Source organism: Cupressus sempervirens, chromosome 3 (genome assembly GCF_028749045.1).
Source record: "Cupressus sempervirens isolate cs-2001-9-10 chromosome 3, ASM2874904v1, whole genome shotgun sequence".
In the NCBI taxonomy this organism is placed as follows: Eukaryota; Viridiplantae; Streptophyta; class Pinopsida; order Cupressales; family Cupressaceae; genus Cupressus; species Cupressus sempervirens.
The window spans coordinates 915812737-915840668 of record NC_143120.1 but is presented as its reverse complement, the minus strand read 5'-3'; positions in this window follow the sequence as shown (position 1 = coordinate 915840668).

Below are 27932 nucleotides of genomic sequence, written 5' to 3'. Positions count from 1 at the left end.
TCTAATACATTCATTGTAGGTTTTCTAGAGTTTCATCGAAATATGGAAAAACTTTATGCACATATGGCAGTTGATTTGGATATTGGTCAAGAGTACAAACAAAAAATACCAAAGAATTGGATGGCACAAAAGAGGAAGGCCAATCCAAGGGACTTGGATTCTATTGTCCCTGGGAGTATGGTGCAGGAGCATCCACATAAAGATATTTTGGACATGATTTCTGCATGAGCCGACTTGAAGAATTTATCTCAATTTCATCATTAGGATAAGATCTTTTCTTGGAATTTTTTTAGACCCTTCTAGGGTCATTCTTCTCCCTATTCTTCCTATTTTGTAATAATCTAGAATGTTCTATAGACCGTCCTAGCAAATATAAATAGAGTTTTTAGGTTTAGGTTTAAGTCACTTTTTTGATACAAAATTACAGGAAGAAGAAATCTGTAGGAGAGAAAGTGTATATATTGTTCATTTGATGAATCAATTAGAAGATTATTGTTATCTATCTCTTTCTGGTGTCAGTTCCTTTTGTTTTTGCATCCGTTGAGTTTATCTATGCATCAGAGAGTCCCAAGGAAATCGAATCAAACACAGAGTCTAGGAGTGAGATCTGTGGGCTTGTAACCCCTCAGGAAAATGTGGGTTCCTCTCGAGTGTCCACAGTGATCTTGGATCCAACAATAGCACTTAGCTAGTTTGACTTTGGGATCTTAGTCTAGACCATAGCCATCATGGGACTCTCCAAAGAGTGGGGGCCCAAACAGGCACAATCTTCAATATCACCACATGGTTTTTCCAAGCAAGGATTCACCACCAAATGTAACATGTGATCACTTTGAGATACAGAGTAAAGGACTAGTTTAAAATCCAAGCACACATGTACCAAATCCGATGGAGGGGAAAATTATGAGGGTGGGATCCATCCCCTTGATGACTTTACAGGCATGAACCAGAGTTGTAGGCCATATCGAGCAAAAAAATTTCATAAAATAGATTCATGAACAAATTAGATTTATTATTTATTATTTTTGTGAGGAAATGATATGGAAGAAACATTGTATGTTATTTAATATTTTTTTGTGATGGAGATTTATGTCTAATATTCATGACTTGTGAGATTAACTGAAGTGTAGATTTAATATCTTTGATTTTAGTTTCAAAGAAGTTGATTGAATGACTAATTAAAAGGAAACAAAAAGAAATTAGCACTCTATTTATGGGTTTTTAATTTTTGGACATAACATAACCCACAATAGAATGAATTTTCTAAGAGGAAGAACCATTTTGTATTGGATGTAGCAAGGGCTATGTTACGTGACCCAGATATGACACACTACTTATTGGCAGAGGCATATATCAAAATTGTATACATTTAGAACATGGTTCCATAGAAGGTACTAGGGACGATGACACCAGAGGAAGCTTTCATAGGGGAGAAGCCAAATGTTAGTAACTCTAGGATATTTTCAAGTTAGGCATACTATCATATTCCAAGTGAAGCATGTACAAAGCTAGATCACACTATAGAGGTGAGGTACATTTTTTTGTACATTGAAGCCTCAAAGGCATATAAGTTTTAGGATTGAGGGACTAGAAGAATTATAGTCTGATGTGATATCAAGTTCATGGAGGTAAAGGTATTTAGAACCTCCATAGATTTTCTAGTGAGCATCCAACATAAGCTCCAAGAAAAATTCAAGAGAAACAAAGGTCAAGTATAGCTACTAGTACAAGTGTAGGCTCATGTAGTGAAGATTCAAAGAATACAGAGAAATTGGTACAAAAGAAAATGCATGAAGAAGACACAGAGGTTGATGTTTTATCCTCTATAGTTAGCAGCAAGAACCATGATGTTCAAGAGATACAAAGGTATACTCAAGAATTTGTGGGAGCTCTAACGAAGAGTATGTGACAACAAAGACAACCAACAAAGTTTAATGACTATGTGGCAATAATCAGTTAGTTGGCTAATAGTGAACCTTCCAGCCATTAGGAGATTGTACAACATCAAGTATGGCAAGATGATATGGTTAAGGAGCATTCCTAAATAATCCAAAATGATTTGTGGGGCATAGTGCCTAGAGAAAAACATAGGGAAACAGATGAATCATGTTGGATCTGTAAGAAACACAATGCATAGGGTAGCATCGAGAAATACAAGGCAAGGTTCATGAAAAAGGGGTTCTCTCAAAAGAAGGGAATAGAATATGAGAAGAAATTTTTTCTAGTTGTTAGGTATACTTCTATAGGAGCGGTGATCTCATTTATAGCATAGATGGGATGGTATATTCATCAAATGAGTGCCAAGATAGCATTCCATAATGTTGAATTGAAGAAGGAGGTATACATAGAACAATTGAAAGGCTTTATAGCATGCAACAAAGAGACACACATGGGCAAATTGAATAGAGCTTTGTATGTAGACCCAAGAAAGCTCCCAAATTAGAGTATGATTGCATTGATACATACTTACAGGAAATGAGCTTTGTGAAGACTAAGCTAGCTGCTAACTTCTACTACTTGGTGGTTGGCAGTGAGGTTCTCATTCTTATTCTATATGTGGATGAGTTGTTATTTACAGGTTCAATAGGGCTCATAGAGAATTGCAAGAGGGAGCAAGTAGAAGAGGCAAAAGAGTTCAAAATGAAAGATTTAGTACTTATGCACTACTTTCTAGGTATAGAGGTCTAACTGACACATAAAGAGATTTTTATTGGCTCGGGGAAATATTGCATTGAAATCTTGATTAGATTTAAGGTAGAGGATCACAAAGCTATGTCTAAAACTATGATCACAAATTGAAGAAAGGTAGATACATCCAGGGAGAAGGATGTAGATCCCACCTTATATAAGAAATTGATTGGTGCGCTCATGTATTTGATTAACACTGGGACAAATATAGCATTTGCGATAATTTTACTAGATTCGTGTTAGTAAGAGGCAAGGAATTTTTTATCACTTGATTTGGTAAAGTTTAATATGATTTTTCATCTATAGAATTAGTTTTTCCTTAGGGGTTTATCTAGGGTCAATTTGTTCAAAAATATTGTGGTATTGTGTTGCAATTTTTTTCTGTTAAGCGAAATTGCAATTGTATTTTTTCAATATTAGCTATGAATTAATTTTTGACACTTAAAAAATCTTTTAAGATAAATCATAAATAATAAATGACTACAATAGTATTTTTCAAATAAAGTTTATCTCAATAAAGTTAATCATTGTAACTATTTCATTTGGATATCCTTTTCTTGCCTTAAATTTACATGCAATACCATTTAACTATGCTGGATAAGAGCATTTACACTTGCATCTATTGTTTTTAAATAATGTCGTCCGTCTTCACTGTTTTGAAGAGTGAAATATGACATTAAGAAGATAATACCCACTTCATTGTATTTACAAATTAATCGATAGTCAAAATACAATGTGCGTTAATACAATGTGCATTAATAGCTATGTAGACATTTCCCTTCCTCGGATGATCAAGCTGCTCACCCATTACAAGAGGAGGTAAAGAATACTGTTTTCTACAGATCGAAATAATAGATGGTCCTCAAACCACCTTCATAAGACTAACTCGCTTACAATTCTAAAAAAATTTATTCGTCAAAAATAATTGAAATTTTATTATTTAAGGAACACGAATATAACTTCAAATCTAACTTCATCATCCAAAAGTTAATCTTACAAAATGGATCTACAAAATATAGCAGGGAAACAATGAAAAACAATTAATCGAGTTACTCTTTAATCGGCGCTCACTATAAGAGATAAAAGTCAATCAAAGATATCACCCAATTCATTTCGAACAAAGAATAATATGAATATTAGTGGAATAGTATACATTTTCATCTGCAGCACTTGGGATCCGGAATATGGCTGGCGCAGTTAATACACGATCGTAATCTCTCCACAACTTGAAAAAAATTAAAGCTTGCTTTGTTGGAGTTGTCATCTGCACCATTATTTACATTTACATTTACATCCGTCTTAAGGCTATATCAAGCAGAAACTTGCACACGCAAATAAAATAGTTATAACAAGAAGCAGTCTCATAATTCTTATAAGCTTTGAGCATGCCATTTTAACTGCTGAAGAAAATGTAGATTTTCGTTCATTAACTGACCACAAAGAAGAGCTGGGTGGAATTGAGAGGCGTTCTATACAATGGCAGCACAAATGTCCAGCACGGGAATATGCCAAGATTGTTTGTCAATAAGAAAGATTTGGGAGCAGTTACAAACTTTCAAATTAAATATTAAAAAAGAATTCCTAAAATAATAGCTGGCCGAAATAATAAGAAGCGAAATGGAGGCCGAAATAATAGGCCCGAAAAAGTATGGCCCGAAAAAATAGGGCCCGAAAAAATAGGGGCAAAATAATTTCAATATGATATTTTTTTTTGTTAAATATAATTTTGCATGCACATTCATGCTTATTTTTTGCGGAGAGTGGGGGAATTTGAAACAAATTCGTGGAATGTGAAGAGACGCCTGTTGGGGGATATGAGGAGCCTCTCAGAAGTTATAAAACCAAGGCTCCTCATTTCATTTTCATTTTATGTTTTTGCAGGAAGGAAGAGGTGGAGGTTATTGGAGGATTAGATTGGAGTTTTTGAATAGGAGTAAATTGAAGTTTTGGAGTAACATTTTTGTAGGTGAGATTTCTATTTTTTACTTACATTTTCATTTAGATTTAGATGTAGATGTAAATTAAAATTCAAAATTAGTTATAATATTTTACTTTGATTTAGATTTCAATTTTAATTAATTTCATTTAGATTTAGAATTCTGTTCATAACTATTTAGGCTTGCATTTAATAGTTTAGTCTTGGATGTTTGATTTAGATTTAGATTTGTATTCAAAATCTATTTAATATATATATTTTATAATATTTTTCATTGTTAATGGTGCTTGATGGGAGTGTTTTAGGGGTGTCTTCTTTTCTATTTCTAAAATATTTTGGTCCAATATGTACTTTCCTAACCAGATATATCCATTTTCTTCTGATTCATGCATGGAGCTTCCTAACGCTATTAGCGCATTGCTGGGACTGAATGGGAATGGATTAAAGATAAATGACTGACTCTAGATCTAGATATGCATTTGGAATTGGCTATGTTGCGGCTCCAATTTATAGGTTCCTTCCAGTCTATGAGCGCACTAAAATCTTTGTAGAATTTAGAAGATCCATGACAAATTGAAACATTGAATTTTTGGAGGCTTTTGATTTCAATTTCTATTTGACTTTGATTTGAGTCATTGTATTTGGACAAAATTCCAGAGTTGCTCGGTCTTCTTAGATTTTATTTATTTTATTTCTCTGTAAATGTTGTTAATAAGAATGAGTGTTGATAGCATCAATCTCTCTGTTTTGAAAATATAGTATTTGTAATGTTTTTATAAAAAAAACCTAAATGAATATTCGATTGTTCTATGAGGTTCCAGCTTGGAGCTAATAAGATGCTCACTTCTAAAAACTCTTCGTAGTATACTCGTGTGTCTTCTTTAAGTTCTTTACTAATCTTTATCGCCTCCCTGCAATGGATTGTTTTTCAGTGTATTTTAGCCGGTGTGATTCATGAGTACGGAATCAGTTTAAACTATTGATGCAAGAATGCAAATCCACGGCAAACCCATTTTGGATTCTGTCATACTCTTCTATCAATGTGAAAAAAAATTATTTCCCACTTACATTAATATTAATTGGTATGGATTTACTTTCATTATATAATGTATGATATGAAAAAAATAATTTATATTAGAGAAGATACAAATAGTTGGAAGTCAAGAATAAATTGTTGTTACATAGTTTTAAAATCTGTATTATGTAGAACAACAAATCTTTGACATAGTTTTAAAATATGCATTATGCAGAATAGATCTATGTTGTGTAGATTTTCTATTTTTAATTTAATCACTTTTGAAACAGAGCAATTAAGTTTTACAATGGGGTGGGTAGATTTGGTAATTTAGTAATTCAATATAAAAGTCATCATTTAATCCATAAAATACACTTCAACACAGTTTATTTCTGCCTTGCATCTTGAGCATTTGATATTTTAGTCATTCATTTTAATATTTTCAACTTTGATATTTTATATCTTGATATTGCTTACTCATCTTTGGAAGATGCAATGCCAAGATGAGACAAAGTTCATTCAAAACCATTAGATAAATGAAAAAAATTAATGCATTTAGTGCACAAAATAAAGAATGCATATGCAATCAATTTTTTTATCAATCTTTCTGATAGCTTTTTTTCTAAAATAGAAAATAAAAAATAGAAAATAGAAATTATTCTTTTATGTATGTAGAAAAAAATTAGAAAGATTTTATGTATGTAAAAAATTAAAAGAATTCTATATACATCTAGATTTTTTGAAAGGAATTCTATTTACATCTAGATATTTTGATTGAAATAACCATAATGTAAAAACAAAATATAAAATAGAAATGTTAATATATGTATGTAGAAAAAATTAGAAAGATTGCATGCATCTAAAAAATTTCTATTTACATCTAGATTTTTTTAGAATGGAAAAAAATGGATACTAGAAATATCAGTTGCATGTTTGTAAAAATAAATTAGAAAAACATGTATCTAGAAATTAAAAAGATTCTATATGTGTCTAATTTTTAGATTTTACTTTATTCTAAACTAATTATTGATGGATATATATTTTAAAAATATTTATGTAGTTTAAAGATTAGATTTTAATTAATTTGTATGCAAATAGGAAAAAGAATAAATATTTAATATATATGTAGATTAATTTCTATTTTTAAAATTTACAAGTAAATGAGTACTTTATTCATTTAAAGTAAACAAGTTTTTAAGTAATATATTTTTATTTTAGAAATATATTAATCATAATGTTCATTTATTATTTCTTATTTAATATACTTGATCTCAAATCTAAGACAATAGAAATGATATTTTATTAACTTTGAAATAGGGAAGTGTTAAGCAAGTTCGTTTACAAAAATACCAAAAATATATTTGGTCTTTGATCAAATTGGAGTTAATATTAGAAATATAAATATGATCATTAACAATTAAGCTAAATTTAGTTCAAAACAATAATATTATTTAAATTTAAATAAAATAAGCCATGTTTACTTTGAAACATCAAACAACTAATTAACTAATACAATAATTAAAATAAATGAATCTATTATGACATAGAAAATTATTTTCGAAGTATAATTTCTTTGTTTTTCAATCAATATGAGTTTTTTTTCTTCTTGAAAAGATAAACCATCCTAATTGTCATCCTTAGTTAACCCTAACAGCAACCCCTACCTTAGCCCTAGCCCCAACAATGATGTACAATCTAACTATAATCCAACATTAAACTATAATTATAGCACTAAAACATATCCCTATTGATATTCTAAACTCTAATCATAACGAAAATCTCAGCCTAAACCATAATCTAAACCAAAAACCTACACACTAATATTGGTTATAGTCCTAACCCTAAAATCTAACCGTTAACCATAATGTAAAAACAAACTCCAGAATATTGATCAAAATCCTAAACCTAACTATAGGGATAACCATGATATTAAACTCTAAATCTAGTCCCAAGGTCCTAACCATGGTGTAAACCAATAACCAAACTCTTACAAAATTTACTAATCCCTGATTCGAATCACATTCCCAACTTTAAACTTGAACCATAAACCATAGTTGTAACCATAATCATAAACTTAAACAAAACCCTAACCCTAAAGGTACAATCATAAAATTAATCATAGCTTAGACCCTAATCCTAGCACAAACCACAATCAGGACCAAATATAAATCTTCACCTTACCCCTAATCATAATTTCAATGTTAACCCTAACATTAGTTTCAATCCTACCATGATATGAACCCTAATATAGACTTCACCTTGATCCTCACCCTAATCTTAAGTCTAATTAAACCCTGACTAAAACCTAATCTAAATGATATATCTAACTATAATCCTAACTGTAACTATCATACAACCCAATGCTAACCCTCATATATATTTAATCCCTAATCTTAACTCTAAATATTCTATAAACTCTAGAATTTACCTTGATTCTAACCATAACCCTAAAATCTAAATTGTAACCATAGCACGAAAGGTGGGGACCCCCGCTACGTGGCACAATTTTGGGTCTTGGAGCCTTGCGAAAGCACTACAGAGTGAGGAAATGTTAGAAAGGTGACATGTGGTAGCATGATGCAATTTTGGGCTTTAGAGAATTGAAGAAACAATGCAGCGTAAGGAGGCGCTAGAATGGAGACTCATGGAAAGAAGAGGAAATAAATTCATGTCGCTGGCAGAAAACTACGAAAAGAGATAACATGATGTGTTAACCTCCCACAAAAAATTCAAGGTTGACCACAAGGAGGAATTTGGTTTCCCCAAAAATGAATGATGGTCATCAATGAAGGTCTTCCTCTCAAAATAGACGGCATAGATGCATCGTGAATCCTCACCAATGAAGGATTAAGTCGCAACCGTCAATGTAGATTCTCCCCTAAAAAAGGATGACTGAGATGCAACGAGGAAACTCCTCCCAATGAAGGATTAAGTCACATTCATTAATCAAGATTGGCTTTATTTCCAATGGATGACTAAGATGTAGTGAAGAGATTCCTCCCAACGAACGAAGCATATAGCACAAAAGGTGCAAACCCCCTCGATGTGGCACAATTTTGGGTCTCAAAGACTCATGAAAGCATTGTGGAGTGAGGAAATGTTGGAAAGGAAATGTGTGGTAGCATGATGATATTCTGGGCTTCAGAGAATAGAAGAAACAATGTAGCATGACGATGCATTAGAATGGAGATGCATGGCAGCATCTTGTGGAATTCTATGCTTTAGAGTGTTTCGAAGACACTAGTGTATAAAGAAACGTTAGAATGGGAATGCATGGCAACATCTTGCACTTTTGGGAAGATGGGAAGATAGCTCGCGAAGAAATAAGAGTTATCGAATCTCGTAGCATGAATCAACCTGACCAAGAAAAAATGATCCAGCGTGGTCAATGAAGAAACCGAGCCAACACAAAATTTTAGCCGCCAACTTTAGCGATGTTAACCCTCTACAAAGAACCTATCCCATTTAAGGTCTCTCAGATCAGACATCAGTGATGGGTTGAATAGGGGGAAAAAATAGCACACAATGCCCTCCTAAATGAAATTCTAAATGTAACACTAATAACCATGGTCCTACTTCTTCCCCTAACCTTATCCATGAGCGTGGGCATATACATATTATTATATAGGGCACCTTATATAATAATAAATATAATCTAAAATCCTAACCCTTACTCCCCTCCTAACTATAACTGTGACCGTAAGAAAACTTCTAAATATAACCCTTCCTCTAACTCTAACCCTAACCCTAACCCTAACTATAATTGTAACCCTATCCCTACCACTAATTGTAACCCTGAATCTAACTCTACCATGATTGGACTTTAACCCTAACTATAACTGTAACCCTAAACCTAACTCTAACCTTAACCGTAACCATAACCGTAACCCAAAACCTAACCATAATCGTAGCTAGAATTCTAATACTCTATCTACCCCTAACTCAAACTATAGCCCTAACTATAACTCAAACTCGAACCCTAACTCATATTCTAATGCTAAACCTAACCCTAACCTTGACCCTAACCCTAACCCTAAGCCTAAGCCTAACCCTTTGTCTACCCCTATCTCTAACCCTAACCCTAGCCCTAACCGTACCCCTAACTCTAACCCTAAATCTAACTCTTGCTGTAAATATAACTCTACCATAATTAGACTCTCACCCTAACCCTAACTTTAGTACTGACTGAAACCCTAACCCTAACCCTAACTCTAACCTTAACCCTTACTCAATCCCCTTACCCTAACCTTAACATTGATATAACTCTCTCTATATATAACCCTAACTCTAAATATAAACCTAACCCTAACCCTAACCCTAACCCTAAATCTAACTCTAACCCTAACTGTAAGTGTAACCCTACCCCTACCCATAACTCTAACTGTAAATCTAACTCTACCATTATTGGATTTTAATTTTAACCCTAACCCTAACTCTAACATTAACCCAACTGTAAAATTAACTCTACTGGTAACTTAAACCCTAAACCTAACCCTAATTCTAACCCTAACTCTAACCATAACTCAAACACAAACCCTAAACCTAAACCAAATTATAATGCTTTGTCTACCCCTAACTCAAACTATAACCCTAACCCTAACTCAAACTCTAACCCTAACTCATACTCTAACCCTAAACCTGACCCTAGCCCTAACCCTAACCCGAAACCTTACCCTAACCCTAACCCTAACCCTAACCCTATCTATAACCCTAACCCTAACCCTAACTCTAATCCTAATCTTAACCCTAATTCTAATCCTAACACTAACCTTAACCCTACCCCTAACACTAACCATAAATCTAACTCTACCATAATTAGAATCTAACCCTAACCCTAACCTTAACCCTAGCTCAAACCCTTACCCTAACTTTGTCCCTAACCATGTATCTACGTATGACTATAACATTTTACATTACAATATCCCAAAAATAAAATATATATTTTTATCTAAATTAAACTCCTTATATTAAATTTAAAATAATATTTGACTCAAACCTTAACCGTAACCCTAACCTTAACCATGAGCATTACTCTAACCCTAACCTTAACCATAAACATAACTCTACACCTAACTCTAACCCTAATTCTAACTCTACCATAATTGGACTCTAAACTATAAGCATAACTCTAACCCTAGCCTTAACCATGAGCATAACACTAACTCTAGATCTGACTCTACCATAATTGGACACTAACCCTAACCCTAACCTTAATTTTGATCCTAACTCAAACCCTAACCCTAATCATAACCATAACCATAACTCTAACCCTAACCTTAACCATGACCATAACTCTAACCCTAACCTTAACCATAAACATAACTCTAATCTGAACCTTAACCATAACTCTAATGATAACCATAACCATAATTCTATCCTTGACCTTAACCATAGCTCAAACCCTAACCCTAACTCCAACCCTAACCCTAATGCTAACCCTAACCCTAATTCTATCCCTAAGGTTAAGATGAACTGTAATGTTAACTTTGTCCCTAACCATATATCTACGTATGACTATAACATTTTACATTACAATATCCCAATTTTTTTAAATTTTTTATCTAAATTAAATTCCTTATATTAAAATAAAAGCTATATTTGACTCAAACCCTAACCCTAACCCTATCCCCACTATAACCCTAACCATAACCATAATGATGACTCTAACCCTAACCTTAACCGTGAGCATTACTCTAAACCTAACATTAACCATAAGCATAGCTCTACCCCTAACTCTAACCCTAATTCTAACTCTACCATAATTGGATTCTAACCCTATCCCTAACCCTAACTATAAGCATAAGTCTAACCCTAGCCTTAACCATGAGCATAACACTAACTTTGGATTTGACTCTACCATAATTGGACTCTAACCTTAACCCTAACCTTAATTTTGATCCTAACTCAAACCCTAACCTTTTAAACTCTAACCTTAACCTTGACTCAATCCTTAACCCTAACCCTAACGTTGGCCTTACTATAACCCTAACACTAACCCTAGTCATAACCATAGCCATAACTCTAACCCTAACCTTAACCATGACCATAACATTAACCCTAACCTTAACCATAAACATAACTCTAATCTAAACCTTAACCATAACTCTAACAATAACCATAACCATAACTCTATCCCTAACCTTAACCATAGCTCAAACCCTAACCCTAACTCCAACCCTAACTCTAATGCTAACCCTAACCCTAATTCTATCCCTAAGGTTAACATTAACTATAATGGTAACTTTGTCCCTAACCATATATCTATGTATGACTATAACATTTTACATTACAATATCCCAAAAATAAAAAATATTTTTTTAATCTATATTAAACTCCTTATATGAAATTTTTAAAAATATTCTGAAGCATAATTTTATAGTAACTTCATACAACTCTAATTAAAAATTAATTAACAATTTTATAGTAACCTTATCAAAATAAAAAATAAAAAGTAAATATTTTTCCTATTGCGCCGCGACTGCCACTAGCTTATATATACCTCTATATATATTATGTCGAGAGTAATCGTTCTCGAGGCGCCTATTTTTATTTTCATTAATCCCAACTTCGATTAAAATAACTTTGGGATTAAATAAAAATAGGCGCCTCGAGAACGATTACTCTCGGCGTAATATATATAGAGGTATATATAAGCTAGTGATTTATTAAAGTCTGAGCAAAGTATCTTAAAGTGTTGCTAGACAAATAATAGTCTCTTCTATTTTCGAAACATCAATCCTAAACTAGAGAAGAATGAACCCATAAAAAATAACTTTTTACCCTTACGTAGAAAATTCTCAACTATAAAATATTTAATGATATTGACAATCATTTTTTAAATCATGCTTGGAGAACCATGATGACAGTTAAAATTGTAAAAAGTATTCTCATAATAGACACGTCGATGCTAAAAAAATATCTATGGATACATGTGACGAACTCAATTGACCACCTTGTGGCACAATGTCTAGTGGAACAAACAATAGCGAACCTTGCCTCGAACCTCTCCCTTGACATGTGTCATGTCAATGGGCCTTCTCATGCCATAAGTACACTAAGATGGTGTACAAAAAGGGCATTGTCTATGCAACAATGAAAATGCAATTGAAGAGACAAATAATTTGCATTTTAAAATTAATTTGAAAACCACAAGATAGTTGTTGTATGATATTTAATTTTATTTATAAATACAAAAAAGATGGAATTCACGTGTTGCGTAGCCATTTTATATAAAAGTGGGTATAAGTGGACACCTTTTTTTTCTGAAATCAGGTAAACTTGAACTTGGACAAGATGTTTGAAAGCCATCCACTCAAAATAAAAAGATGTGTAAAAAAATATAAATTTTAGTACTTTGAATCTACTTTCTAATTTACTAGAGATTTTACAAAATGAATAAGATTAGGTGGGTCAAAACTTGTGCACAAAAAAAAATGGTTTCTGATTTTTTAAGAAATTTTAATATAGTTATTTTCATGTGCAGCACAAAAAGACAGTTCTATTCAGTATTTGCAAATTCTTTTGGTAGGATGATTTGTGTAATTTTGTATAATTTTCTTATGAGTATTTTTTAATGAATAATTGAAGTGACTGCATCCTAAAATTTTGGTACATATTTGTATGCAGGCCACAACTTGCATCATAATAATCGAAAATGATTTTTTTATTAAGTGTATAGAATGAAGTGAAGAACAATAATATGTAATTTATTTTGCATTTTCTTAATTAAACTACAATTTTTTTAAAAAAAAAGTTAGACATATGTTTTTGAAGACTATGAAGATAGTGGTAAAACTAATTAAAATTTACATTGTTAATGTTGTCTAAAAAGGGAAAAAATATATATGGTTATAAAGCTAAGAAGACATGTGAGATTATGGTAGTGATTTCAGAAATACCCATGTTATTGTTTGGAAACTGGTGAAGGCAAAGATGATAATTCATTTTAAAAGATTAAAGAACATGTAAAGGATTGAAATGGAGGAAAAATGAGCCACCAAGACTTTGGGTCAACTCCCAAGGCTAAGCCATAAACTTGATCAGGTTTTAGATTTTCAAATAACCCAATCGGGTTTTTAAGGCATGAATGATATTTCCATGTTTACATAACTAGATCAAGTTATTTTGCTAGGCAAAACGTGATCGGCTATGATTGAGTGAATGCAAATATTGCATTCAAATAAACCGAGATGGTTACTATGATATCAATAACATGATCAAGTTATATATAATCTTAATTTAATGTTGTATATACATACATAATGGAACCTTGTTTAGTTGAAAATAGTGTCCTCCTTTCTCATGAAATTATGCCTGTTGGAAGGTGTTATGATGAAGCACCCACCATCAGTGGTAGCAACAACATCACTATATACTATCCAATGCATTTTTAGAAGAATTCCATCATAGAAAACCAAGATGGAGTTCAAGACTTCATATAGTGAAGATTAACTTATGTAAGTTCCATTTTGGTAACTTCTTCTTTTCCTTATGTTGTCTAAGATGAGTTTCCCTCTCTTATTCTATTTCTCATGTTGCTTCTGTTGGAATTATGGTATATTTGTGATTAGTGCAAACACTTATTCAATTTTGAATGCTTATCTAGCTCATCACTTAGTCTATAGTATATACCGAGCATTCAGTGGTTACCTTATAAGTTCAGCAGGTAAACAGTTCTCACTGAGCATTTTGGAGGATACCAAGTGAATGAGAAGTCCAACAGTGTTCACTGAGCAAAGAAAGGTAAATGAAGAACGCAGTGTTTATCGAGCAAAGTGCTGCAGTGGCAAAGAAGAGAAATGCTATAAAAGGCAACATTGTTGAAAATGTAATAGGAAATCTAATATTATGTTTTAAATGCTTTTAGTTTTTGAAGTTTGTAATAACGTCCTACATGTGGTGGCATACCTAGAGTAGCAGTTCGATAAGCTCTCCAGATATAGCCACCTAGGACCAGGTGTGTGGATCTTAAATTAGAATAGTTTTTTCTAGTTCGTAGGTGGAGTGTTTAATGATTTTTAGAATCCAATAATAGGTAGTAGGCAGTTTTTGGAATATTCCTGACTTAGAAAATGACTGTCTAATATTGGTAGAAAAAATGTTTCAGATTCTTATCCTTTTTTTGGATAGAAGACGTTCTTCTTTTCTAAAATAAGAAGAAAACGTTTCACATCCTTTAATAGGAAAAAAAGAAAGTAAATTTTAAGGGTCAGCCAGTCGGCTATGTAAGACACGAATCGAATTTGGAGAGATATGGAATGTTTTTCATTTTGTCTTTGTGCAAGTTTTCGATAGTCTGAGTTTTGAATGGATTTTTCTTATCTTCTCACTGGAAACAAGTTGATAGTTTGCAGAAGATTAAAAAGTTTTAGTTTTGGGTCGAATTTGGTATGTTTGCAGAAAATTAGTCTCAGTGCATGGGTAATATCTCCCAAATGCACTGTTGGATTTTCATGAGTTTTGGATATGTTATTATAGGCCTAATTATGCCCATCTTCACTAGAGCGATTGAAGAGTTTTGATCTGGTTCAAAAGTTATACATGTCTGTTCACAGGTCTATCTAGAGACAGCAAGGAGCAATGTTTTACAAAAAAATGTACTCCGATGCGTGGTCAATATCTTCGGTGTGAACCGTTGGATTTCTCTCAAAGTTTTATATGTTGCTTGAAACCTAGTTACGCAAAATCTCAATGGTTCGATTGAATAAATCTTTTTTGGTTCGAAAGTTAGTCATGTCTGAGTGCAGGTCTATTCAGAGGCAGCAAGAAGATATTTTGGGGGATTTTATTTTCAAAGTTTTGTTTTGAATCTAATTTTAGTGTGTGATCCTAGAGGTTGTAGATGCCCCTTGAAGCAACTCAGTTGAGTGTCTGATTCCTCCTGAGTTTTCCAAGGTGTGGCTCTGCATCACAAAGAAAGGTAAATGAAGAACACAGTGTTCACTGAGCAAAGCAAGGTAAATGAAGAACTCAGTGTCCACCGAGAAAAGAAAGGTAAATGAAGAACTCAGTGTTCACTGAGCAAAGCAAGGTAAATGAAGAACTCGGTGTTCACTGAGCAAAGCAAGGTAAATGAAGAAGTTAGTTTCTACCAAGTGACACTATATCCACCGAGTGACCAATGGTTACCGAGTTCCAAGCAGTATTGTGTGGCTAGTATGAACCGAGCCTCTACTTCTACCGAGTGCATGATGATGCTGAGTAATGTAGTGGATGCCGAGTATTAGAAGGTCACTAAGTCAGCTTGAGGAACCCGAGTTTTCTACTATCTGGCTGACTGAGTAATGTTTTGTTCACGTATGTTTTGGCCAACCTTGTAGTTGTAAATAATGAAATGGTATATATGTAATGTATGATATCATTTGTAGTATGATATATATGAGGGTTGTGAAAAAGATATAAAAAGGAAGAGATTGATGTTCACATGAAAAGAAGGAATTACAAATCAACAGCAATATAAAAGGGATTCAACAAGGTCAACATAGGAGCAGAAAAGTTATATATATCACATCAGGTGATCAATGCAAAAAGGATCTTATCAGCAAACAGTTGTAAGCAGATCCACTACTTCATCCTAATAGGTGAATCAGTTTATAAATCCTTTAACAGGGTAGACTTAACAGTCTTTCCGTAAATCTCCTAACAGAGTGCATACTTTACTATATGTTTGTAAATCCTCTAACAAGGTGGATCTAGCAGTCCTACTCACTCCTAACAGGGCAGATCACCAGAAGTGATCATTGTAAGCCTTAACAGGCCAACTTTATATTGCGGTATTGAAGTTTTGTGGGCATCATCCCCACCCCAGTTTTACTTTCTATTTGGAAGGTTTCTGGGTCACCAAATCTCTATGTACATGTGCAATGAATGCTTTTTTTTTCAGTTATGCAGTAGATTAGATGAATGAATGGTGAATGGTTAAAAAGCTAAATTGTTTGAAAGTTTGATAGGTTACTAATTCACCCCTCCCCTCTCAATAACCTGTCTTATCCTGAATAATTCCAACAACTTCGGCTGGCCACTAATGTGGTTGTATTTAAAAACCACTTGTATTGCATTGTGATATATACAAAACTCGTCCTTTTCCTTTTCCTTTTTTTCCTTCTCGACTGGAAAAGATCATTGTAGAGACATAGATTACAAAGAAACAAGAAGAGAGAAAATATATATTCACTCCTAAATCCTAAATGATTGAATGAATATGAAAACTAGTAGGGGCATAAGTTATAACATAATTAATCAAAATTTGTTTTTTAATTTCCCTTCGATTCCCCCAACTCAATAAAAGATTCCATTGTGTAGTCCCCTAGTTTCTCTTTATCATTGATTTGCATGTATGTAAATAGGAGCGAGAGAAGAGCCCGGGGCTAGATACAAATACTCCATTGTTGGAGTGGTCAATATGATACAATGTGGATGTTTGTATAGCTAGGGGACTACATTATTTTCACAAACATTGCCAAAGGTGAATCATTCACAAGGATATCAAAACATCCAATATTCTTCTAGATAGAGAATTTGAGCCCCGGGTAAGAAAACTTGTCATTACAGAGTTGCATGATCCTTAAGATCTAGTAATGAATAAACTTCAAACTTATATAATTGAATATTCATTCATTTGTTGGGATCCTTGACTAGCCTCTGCTATTGATTTCAAACTTTGGATTGGCAAAATGACTCCTAGGGAAATGGACCCACCACTCTATAACTCCCATTGAAGGAATTTATGGGTAAGTTAAGCTTTTCCATTATCTTGTGTTTTGTAACTTGCAACTCAAACAACTTTTCTCTCATCGCTTTCTAATTGGTGCAACATTTTGAGAAGATATCTAGCACTAGAGTATTTCATGCATGGGACAGTTGATGAGAAAACTGACATGTTTACTTTTGGAGTGTTGTTGTAGGAATTTATCTGGTACGAAGCCTTTTGATGCTTTAGAATAGAATATTCTAAGTTGCATTAGTACAACAAAACTACTTAACAATGTTCATCCAAAATGATAGATATAATAATTCTATTAAAAACTTAAAGAAAACTTTATCTAACTCAATGTATGTTTACTAAAGAAAGAGTCAATGAAAACTTCTAGTTTAGTGCACTCTTGTTTTTGGGTTTAAATTTAGTATATTTCTTCTTGTACATCTTGGTACTTACAATTTGGGTAAGCTTCTTAATTCTTCGCCCCCAGCAAAGGATTTTGGTTTGATTGAAGCACTAGTACAAAAGATTACAACCCAGATGGTCCAAAAAGAATTCACTGCAAGAAAGGAAACCTAGATTATCTGTGTGGCCCACTATGAGTAAAGTAATTCTCATAGATAATCTCAATAAAAATTCCAACCACAAAAGAATCCATCTCTAAAATAGGCAAGGATGGAGGACTACTAAGAGGAAAACGATTAAAGAAAATTTTACAACATTAGACATCACTACCTCCATGAACATCTTGAAATGCAACAATCACCATCAAACAAAGGCTAGTGTATAAAATATAGGAAAATGCTCAACTAAGGTGCATGAGACACAAGCAATAATAAAACCATCCAATTTTTAAATCCCAACTATTTCTTATCAAATCCCACCTACCTTTTGATGAAGGGTGTTCCCCTTGATACCACAACAAACAATAGAAATAAAGAATAATAATTGAGAGAACAAAATATGGGCTTATTATTATCGCTACGAATGCATAATTACAGTATGCAAACTCACATGGGCACCTTCCTTACAACAGTTTGTAAGATAGAGTTGTGTCTATCGCCCAGAACTTCCCTAGATAAACCATGGGCCTTCCTTGTATAAGCACTTTTAACTGCCCAAGAAGGTTTTAGACATTAATCCGTAACCCTTGAGGGTGACCAACCTCATATTATATAATTACATTACACTTTATTACATAAGATCGACTCAAGATAATTTAGAAATTATATTTTTGGATGTGTCCACTTCTAGAGACCATAACTAGCATACCATTGATCGCTATTATTGTAATCACCTAAAAATGGTCATCTAGACTATTAGCCCCCTTTTCAAGATTTTGGCTAAATTAATTTAATCACTTACCTAAGCTAAATTTCTAATAATCAATTTATTTGATGATAACCTATAGTTTGACTATGCTATCCTAAGTTCATTATTTGATTAAAAGAACATGTCCCCTTTTAATTAAATAAAAGACCCCATTCTTCTAACCCACTTAAAGTGCACACATAAAGTCCTTTTTTTATTTTACAATTAAAAAAAAAGGCTTGTGAGACTTTTGTCTTATATGACAAGTCAACTTATATTCTATTGGTTGACTTGTGTGTGCACATGGATCACACCTATTTTCGAATTCCACCGTTGATCATCCATCATCTTCATCTTGATCTCTACTGTCCATACATCTTTAAAAGGGAGAGAGCTTTCCCCCTCAATCCAATCCTCATTTTGAATATTGTTATGCTGCAGGTTTTCTAACAGGTTTCTTTGGAGCTTTATGGAGAACTTCTATTTCTTGTCTACATTCTCTCATCCATGACATCATGGCATTCTAGCTTAGCGTAGCTTTCATTTTTACATGTAGCTTAATCTCACATAGCTTAATAATGGTATTGTAACACTGTCATACATATTTTAGCATAACTCCACTTTGCATCTCATTCTAGCTTAATTTTCATTTGCATTGCATTCTTGAGGAACTCCTTGGGACATTTGCATTCTTGCATCTTGTCTTTGGAACCTCTCATTGCATGGTTTACTAGCAAGAAGAGTATCTCTAAGGCTCATCTGAGAGCCCTTGAACTTGAAATACACTCTCTTGCACTCTGTGGATAGGGAGCTCTAAGACGGCATCCAAACATTCCAACTCATGGAATCGTTTGGATAGAATGGTTTAGAGTGTGACACTTTCGAGTGTACATTTTTGGCACCCACCGTCGGGCTTGAATCAAGTTTCTAGCTCCATTTTCTTTTATATTTTATATCTAATTTTTTACAGCAGCATATTGGATCTAATCAAGTACTTTTGTAGAATTATCACTTGGATTTTAAGGCCAACCCATAAGTAGATTGGTTTGAAGGCCAAAAATCTAGTTGGTTTAAAGATTTGATCATATCTTTTAAACAACTTGGGGTTTGGTTCTAAATTGTTTTTTGCAAGTTAAGTATGTGTTCAAAATGTCTCATTTCGATTTTCAGAGAATTTTCACATGATTTGCGGGAGTTATGAGTTTTTCTTTGTTTTTCATAAAAAGCTATTTCTGATATGGTTATGAGTTATGAGTTATGATAGGGTTCTTTCTTTGTGGTTTGAATTTTGAGGTCGTATTAAGGATCAAAAACTCGATTTGATAAATTTGGCCTGTTTTGACAAAATCCATCTCTAGAGCACAAATGAAGAGATTTTTTTAAATTTCTTGCATTTTTGGAAAGCTCTCTGATTTTTAACAGGGGTCTCTTCTTTTCATTTTTATTTTTGGATACGAAATCATAGAAAAAAAGTCCAATCTTGCTGACTAGGTCAAAATCAAAGAGTAAACATAAGAGCATTTGTGATTAACTTGCACTTTCTTTGCATGCACTTGGTTGGAAGATAAATTGGATTTTTGAGGAAACTCACCACTTTTTATTGCAAATTTTTATGTTATTTCACACTAACTTTTGGTGCTAACAAGTTGTGATTACAGGTTGCCATCCTTATGAAAAAAAATTGAAACATTGCATAAAAAGAACACATGTCAAAGCTTCAAATGCACAAGGGCTACTAACAATTGTTTGCGGGGCTTCCCAAAGCATAAAAACCCAAATTTTTTTGCTTTTTTGTTTTCATGTGTGGAATTGACTAATTGTTCATTTTTCATAGGCACATAAAACTTGTGATTGGAGTCTTTTGGTAATAAGAGAGTATGCTCTTCACCCTTATGGTGAATCAAAAATCTTGACTTGCCATTTGGTTTCAAAAGCAAGGGGTAACTGAATCTTCTTGGCATGTTTGGGAGAAAACAATTGGAATAGGAGAGTATGCTCTTCACCCTTGTGGTGAACCAGAAATCTTGACTTCCAAAAGTTGATCCACTTTGTGTAGTTAGAATCCTTTAGAGGGCCTACTCTCGGACAACCTCAGAGGAATGACCCAAGTGGGGACAAGCTGATTACCTAGCTCTTCCAACCCACTATAAACTCAAGGCTATCAAGGACACAAAACTTTTGGTAGACATAGTGTTTATCTTTGCCTAGTGTGATCGCTTATGAGATTTTGACCATAAGGAGATCACTAGGCAAGAATGCTTAAGGTGCTCTTGTGATCACGAGATCGGTTACTCATCACAAGGTGAGGTGTCCCGTAATTGGGAGCAAGAGGAACACTATGAACTGAAGCCCTATCTAAACATCCTAAGTTAGTAACTACCCTTTTTAGCCGCTCAACTTCGTGGTGCAAGGATTGATCCTAGTGGACTACCCGGATCACCCCAAGATTTATACTCACCATATGTGTTCCCTTGGTTATGCTTATGTCATTTCCATGACAAAGCCAATATCTCTTGTGGGCAAACACTTGGTGTGAGACGAAGGAGCATCAAGCGTGGGCCAAGTTGTTGAGTAATGAACAATGACTTCTAGGTAGATATTGCTTGATGTGCTCTTGAATGTGCTAGACCTGTGAAAATCTTTTGAACATACACATGATGATAGTTCTAGGGATTTCTTTTGAGACCTCAGATATGCTTGTATCATGCAAGGTTGCTTTGTCCCCTACTTGATTGTTTGAAGACTACTCCATGTGTCACTATCTTGCTTGGAAAGAAATTTCTTTTGAACATCAAATTTTCTATGCTATCAATTATTGTCAAACTTTGTCAACCAAGTCAAAATGTCAAGTGCAAACATTTTCTTGTGTTACTTACTAAGGGGGGTTTCATCATTTGGCTATGATTTGTTATGTCTCTAGTGCTTAAACATGCTTAAAGTGGTTCTTTGGTCTTAGTGCTCTAGGTCTTTTTGTCTTCATGGTCTATGCATGCTTGCTAGTTATCCTTTTGCTAAAATGGTTGCCTTGATTTCTTGACTACACTCTTGGGTTAGGGAGTTGTTCACTTGTCACCCCACTTGCTCTATCTATTTGGCAATTTGGGCATCTTGCCTAGCTATTGACTTGAGTCATTCATGTCGTAAGTTTCTTGGACATATTGTTTGACAAGTCACTTTAATCTCTCTCTACTATCTTGGCAAGTGAACACTCTACCTCCTATAGTTTCAACATCAAGTTATCTTCTAGGCTCTTTTATGCTTGGCTTTGCATCTAAAACTATGGGATCTAAACCTTGTGCTACCAAACTTCAACCGAATCTAGATGATCATGATATCCTCCATGTCACTAAAGAGTTTCAAGATCTATATGCGCAATACAAAGAACTAGAAGAGACAAATGATCTTTCTTACCTTCATCTCTCTAAGCGCATGACAGAAATGAAGTCTAAACTTGAGAAAAGGTTAGAGGAGGAGATTGCATCATTACGTGAATCTTCCTTAAGGTCTTTACATGCATGTGAGTCACCTTCTTTGAGGTCATCCTCTTCTTCTAGGTCTACATGCTCTACTTCAAGACATCAAATGTCTTCATCTTCTAGATCTAAAGACCTCTTTAGAGAGCTAGAAAATGATACATCCTTGGAGCATACGTCAAAATTTCATGATAAACCTATCTTTGACCAAGACAATGATGAAGACATGTATGCATGCTATTCACTTGGGAAGCAACCAAAGGACTCTAGACATACTTTTGAAAGGAATTTTACTCCCTTGGGGAATTCTTATGATGACATTTTGAGAACACTTCTTAGCACCAAGCTCATCATGTTGCCTAAGTCTAGCTCCTATGGAAATCCATTCTTGGATACCTATTGTGCCTATCATCAATCTAATGACCATGTTGCTTCTAATTGTATAGAGCTGAAACATAAAATCCAAGATCTCATTGATGATGAGATTGTTGATCTTGGAACCTCTAGTGACTCATGTGCCAAGGATACTTCTATTGAGCAAGATTACATTGATGAACCTATGTCTAGTAGTGGCTCCATTACATCTTCCACTTCTTCCAACACTCATGCATCTCCCAACACTTCAAAGCTTTCCAACATGCCTCCATCAAATAAAGAACCTAATGCTTTCCACATTGACTACACATATCCTCAAAGGCTACCTCTAAAAGAAACTCAAGCTAACCTTCACTTGGCTGCAAACCTTTTCCATGCTACTAATCCTAAACATCCTCAACCTTCATGCACTACTATGCCTAATCCAAGCACTAATCCATTCACTCTTCATTCTCCCTTGTCCTTAGAAGTGGCTCCATGTCAAGAGGGCTCTCAAAATGAAAAAGCTATAAATGTCAATAAAGATCAAGATCAAGCACCCTTTCATCTCTTTCAAGATTTTTCCCCTCCATATCCTATATCTTGTCCACCTCCTAAGTATGATGAAGATATCACTTCCACTATCTCCCTTGAGCTTACTGCAAATTATGAGAAAAGTTCTCTTCCTATGCTATCCAAAGCTACTTGTCAAGATCAAAGTGTCCCCTCGTGTTCTACTTCTCCATATCCACTTCAAAATTTTACTCAAGCTTCAAGTGCTTCTATTAAGAATGTTGTTCCTATCAAAGGTACTCATGAGTCTATTGATGGCTTTGACCATGTTGCTCACTCTAAAGATGTTGATATCCCTTCCCACTATCCCTTTGCATCTTCTAAATCTATCCTTGGTCCTTATCCATCTAAGCTAAAGCACTCAAACCTTCCATCCATATTGGGGCCTTATGTTCCTCCATCTCCTACATTCACTCCTAGCTCATTCCCTAGCTCTCCCATCATACCTCAAGATCAACAAAGATAATCATCCTTGATGACTTTTCACCCATCTATACATCTAAACCAGTCATATTAGCCTTATTCATCCACAAATCCCAATTCCTTTGGAAGTGAGAATAAACATAAGAATCCATTAAAAAATGAAGATCACTATGTCCCATCTAATAGACATGTGAAAGCTAAGGAAGGAAAAAAATTCAAGAGACTCGAAAGGTCCACTATTAAAAAAGCTAAATCAAAGAAAATATGGGTTCCTAAACCCATTATTGAAGAAATGTGTTTTGAAGTATCCAAAGGAAAATCTAAAGCTATATGGATTCCCAAGTCTCTTTTAAAAGACTTGAATACTGAAAATACTTCAAAGTTGACATTCAAGCTTCGAAAGGCTTCCATTCCATCTTCTTCCAAAAATATTTCTAAAAATATTCCAAAGCCTTCCACTCCACTTTTTTCCAAATCTCTTCTACCACCTCATACATCTAAACCTCAAGCTAATTCATCCATGATTCCTCCATCATTCCAATACCCTTCAAGGTGTGTGTCAATGTTGATCTTGTCCAATATTTCAACTACCCTCATGAAATCCTCTGAAGCTTACACTTACTTTCTATACATGAACTATTATCCTCCATATACTCTTCCTACTACCATTTCTCTTTCATAACCCTATCAACATCTTTGAGCATACCTTTCTATGGTCTTGGCTTATCATGACTTATCTTTCCTATAGAAGCACTATCAACATTCAAAAAGCTTGAGCTCTTTCTAAAAATTCAAAAAAAAAAAAGAAGAAGAACAAATTCAAAAAAAAACATGAAAAAAAATGAAAATGTGCCTTGGTGAAAACCACTTCTTGCGGCACCTTGGTAGCAAAAGTAAAGAGAAATAAATCCATCCTATGGTGAAAACTACTTCTTGTGGCACCTTAGATAAGTACCATGATGAAAACCTAGCAAATAGGCATCATGTGTAATTCTTCCATCATCCATCTATCCCCTCTTCTCTCTTTGATCTTGACAATGTTGAGCTATCTTTGCATATTGGCTATCTTATCCACCAGATTTGCTATTGTGCTCTCCCATTCCCTCATAGCCTCCATCTTGAGCTTTATTTTTATTTCTCTATCCCATCGCTATCCTATCTAGTTGACCCCTTGGTCTTGATCATAATAAATGAAAATGGTTCTCATAGGTCTCTTGACATGGCTACTCTTTTGGACTACACACTTCATGCTATCTCACTTGTTGGCTTCACCGCTTATCCTACACGTTATCTTGCTCATTTCTTCCATTGCTTATCCAAAACACGCTTCATATGACTATTTCACCTCTTTCCCTAGCTTGGGTACTCTTGAGGAGTCAGTCCTTGAGGATCACTTTCACTTGCTTCATACTCATCCATTGACTCGTTGCTCCATCATATCCTATACCTTGCTAGACATTGAGTGAATATGATGTGATCTTGCTTGAGAACTAGTGATCTTTAAAACCTTCTAAAAAATCCAAAAAAATCATATATGATACTGAAAAAATCCTAAAAATTAGAAAATGTCCTGAAAAAATGATCATCTTAGTGAAAACCTAGCAATAGGCACTTTGATGTATCACCAAAAAAATCAAAAAAATTCAAAAATACAAAAAGTTGAAAAAAGCCTTGAAAAAAAAAAAAAAAAATCTATCAAGTGGTGAAAACCTAGAAACAGGCACTACTTGAAACCCTTGCACCTATGTCTATCAATCTCAATCATCCACTTCGCTACACATTTCTTGGCTTGGAATTGTTTCTTGTCCCTGTCTCGGGGGCATAGCTACTTAGCCTATTGAGGTATTCTTGTGCACTAGGGTTTCTTTGACAACTCACAAAACAATGTTTCTCAACACTACCCCCACTCACTTTGACATCAAGTGTTTCTCAATACTTTTCAGATAGTTTACCTACAGTCTTCGATGTCACGATATTTCTCACTATCAGAATCAAGTCTTGAAGAAATGGCCAAGTGACTTACACACATGCACTTTAACACTTAAACAACTAGGCTATGCTGATCTTTATCTACTTTGTGTGCTATCTATGATGCTTTCTTTGCCATGTGTTCCCTCCCAAATAATCTTTCGAGGATGTCGTTGACTAGAAGACTGGGGGCATGGGACATACTTTCTTGATTTTTGCTTGTGGGTATACTTTATTTGTCTATAGTGTTGTAAGCATTTATGCTTGTCCTATCCAACATGTTGACTTATAAATGTATCATCCTTGACTGTTTTGCAAGACCGCACTCAGGGTTTATCCTGGCGCTTATGCCTTGATACAGGTGTAATCTTGCTAAATTAAACTTAGGGAATCTAATCATGTAGTTATCTTGACTTACATGTCTCTGATGCTTAGATTGGATTTCCACATACCTATCTAATATCGATCATATTCATATCCTCATAGTTATACTAGTGATGGTTGTATGATCTCATGATGTCCCTAATAAATGCTCAATGATGAAATTAAGAGTCTAAATGTTATGCGCTTCTTGTTGGTAAACCACTTTGCATATTAGCTTGCATTTTAGGTTCATTTTTCTAGCTGAATATTGTATTCTTACATATGGGGAGAGCTCTCTCTTCATATTTTTGTGGACATATCATCTAACTCCTTTCATATATTTCTTTACTTTCTTCTTGTTCATGTCTTTTCACCTTCTTAATCTTTCACTTAATCTCTTTTCTATCTTATCATCACATTATATAAAGTTTTGACCTCTTAAATAATTTTGACGTCCTGGATTCATTTTCGGGATCAAAATCCAAATTCGAGTTCATCTTGATGGTTAAAATTGTCTTTTAAAATTCTACTTTCTTCTGAGAAGTTAGTTGATCTTTTGAGTCATCACTGGTGCATCTTCATTTTTTCATGTCTTCATCATTTCTATGCTTTATATCTACTTCTATTCACCTTTTCACATCTAAATCCCCTTTCTACTTATTTTGACCTAATTTTTATGCTATATCCTTCAAGGTCAACTCTAGTCAAACTGGGGCATTTTATCAGTTTTTTCTTATAGTCATTCTTAGGTTCTAATCATCTATCTGTCATCTTGGACATTGCTATATTGTAATTTTCTCATGTCTAGCCAATTTTTGTATCCCCTTACCTCATTTCAATTTTGATCCCGAGGGGGCAGAAATGCTCTATTGCTAATTGTTACAGCTACCTATTTCTTAGAAGCATTTGTTTGACCTTATCACTTGCTCTCGATCTACTCATTTTGCTAGGTGTTAGAATTCTTTTTGGATCCTAACATCATCTTCCTAGTGTTCAGTACTACCGCTATCAAGCTGTGCATTCAAGACTTGCTATCTATTTCTGCATTTCACTCTTCGGAATCAGACATCTATATCTATCATGGCCTACTTGGCTTTCTATTTTCTTTGACTTAATGTGTTCCTAGATCGATCACGCATTATTCAAAGAGGGGCAAATGTAATCACCTAAAAATGGTCATCTTGACTATTAGCCTCCTTTTCAAATAGAAAGATAGAAACATTCCACGAATTTGTTTCAAATTCCCTACATGATAGAGAGAGATGAGCTAAATAAGAAAAAGAATATATAAGGCCCAAAAGAGATGTAGACAATGATGGGGAGAGGAAGAGTATGACGGATAGTGATAGACAATGACAATAATTATGGAGGAAGAGATGTATATATGTAGAGAAAGAGATGGACAAAGAGAACAATGTAGGGGTTATTATAATTATAATTTAGAGTAATAATATTTATTAATTATAATTTTATTAGCTATAATATGATTAGTAACCCAGAAATTATCTTAACAGCAATAATAACACAAACTCTGACTCTAACTCTAACTCTAACTAGATAATTCTAATTTTAACCCTAACCCTAACCCTAACCCTAACCATAACTCTAACTCTAACTCTATCTCTAACTTTAATTCTCCCCCTAACCCTAACCTTAACCCTTTATAATCCTAAATCTAATGCTAATTCTAACCCTAACCATAATTCTAATCCTAATCGTAGCCCTAACTCTTACCCTAACCCTAAATCTAATCAGGTAACTTTAACCTTAACCCTAATCTAAGCTTGATCACAACTCTATCTCTAACTTTAACTCTAACTCTAACTTGAACCCTAACTCTAACTCTAATTCTAACTCTAACTCTTATATGAACAATAACACTAACACTACCTCTAATTTTAACTCTAACTCTAATTGTAACCCTAACCCTAATGCTAATCCTAACCATAACCTTAACACTAACCCTAACCCTAACCCTAATGCTAACCCTAACCATAGCCCTAACACTAACCGTAACCCTAACTCTAGCACTAATTCTAATCCTAACCTTAATTCTAACCCTAAATATAACCCTAACTCTAACTCTAACTCTAACTCCAACCCTTATTCGAACTCTAATTCTAACTCTAT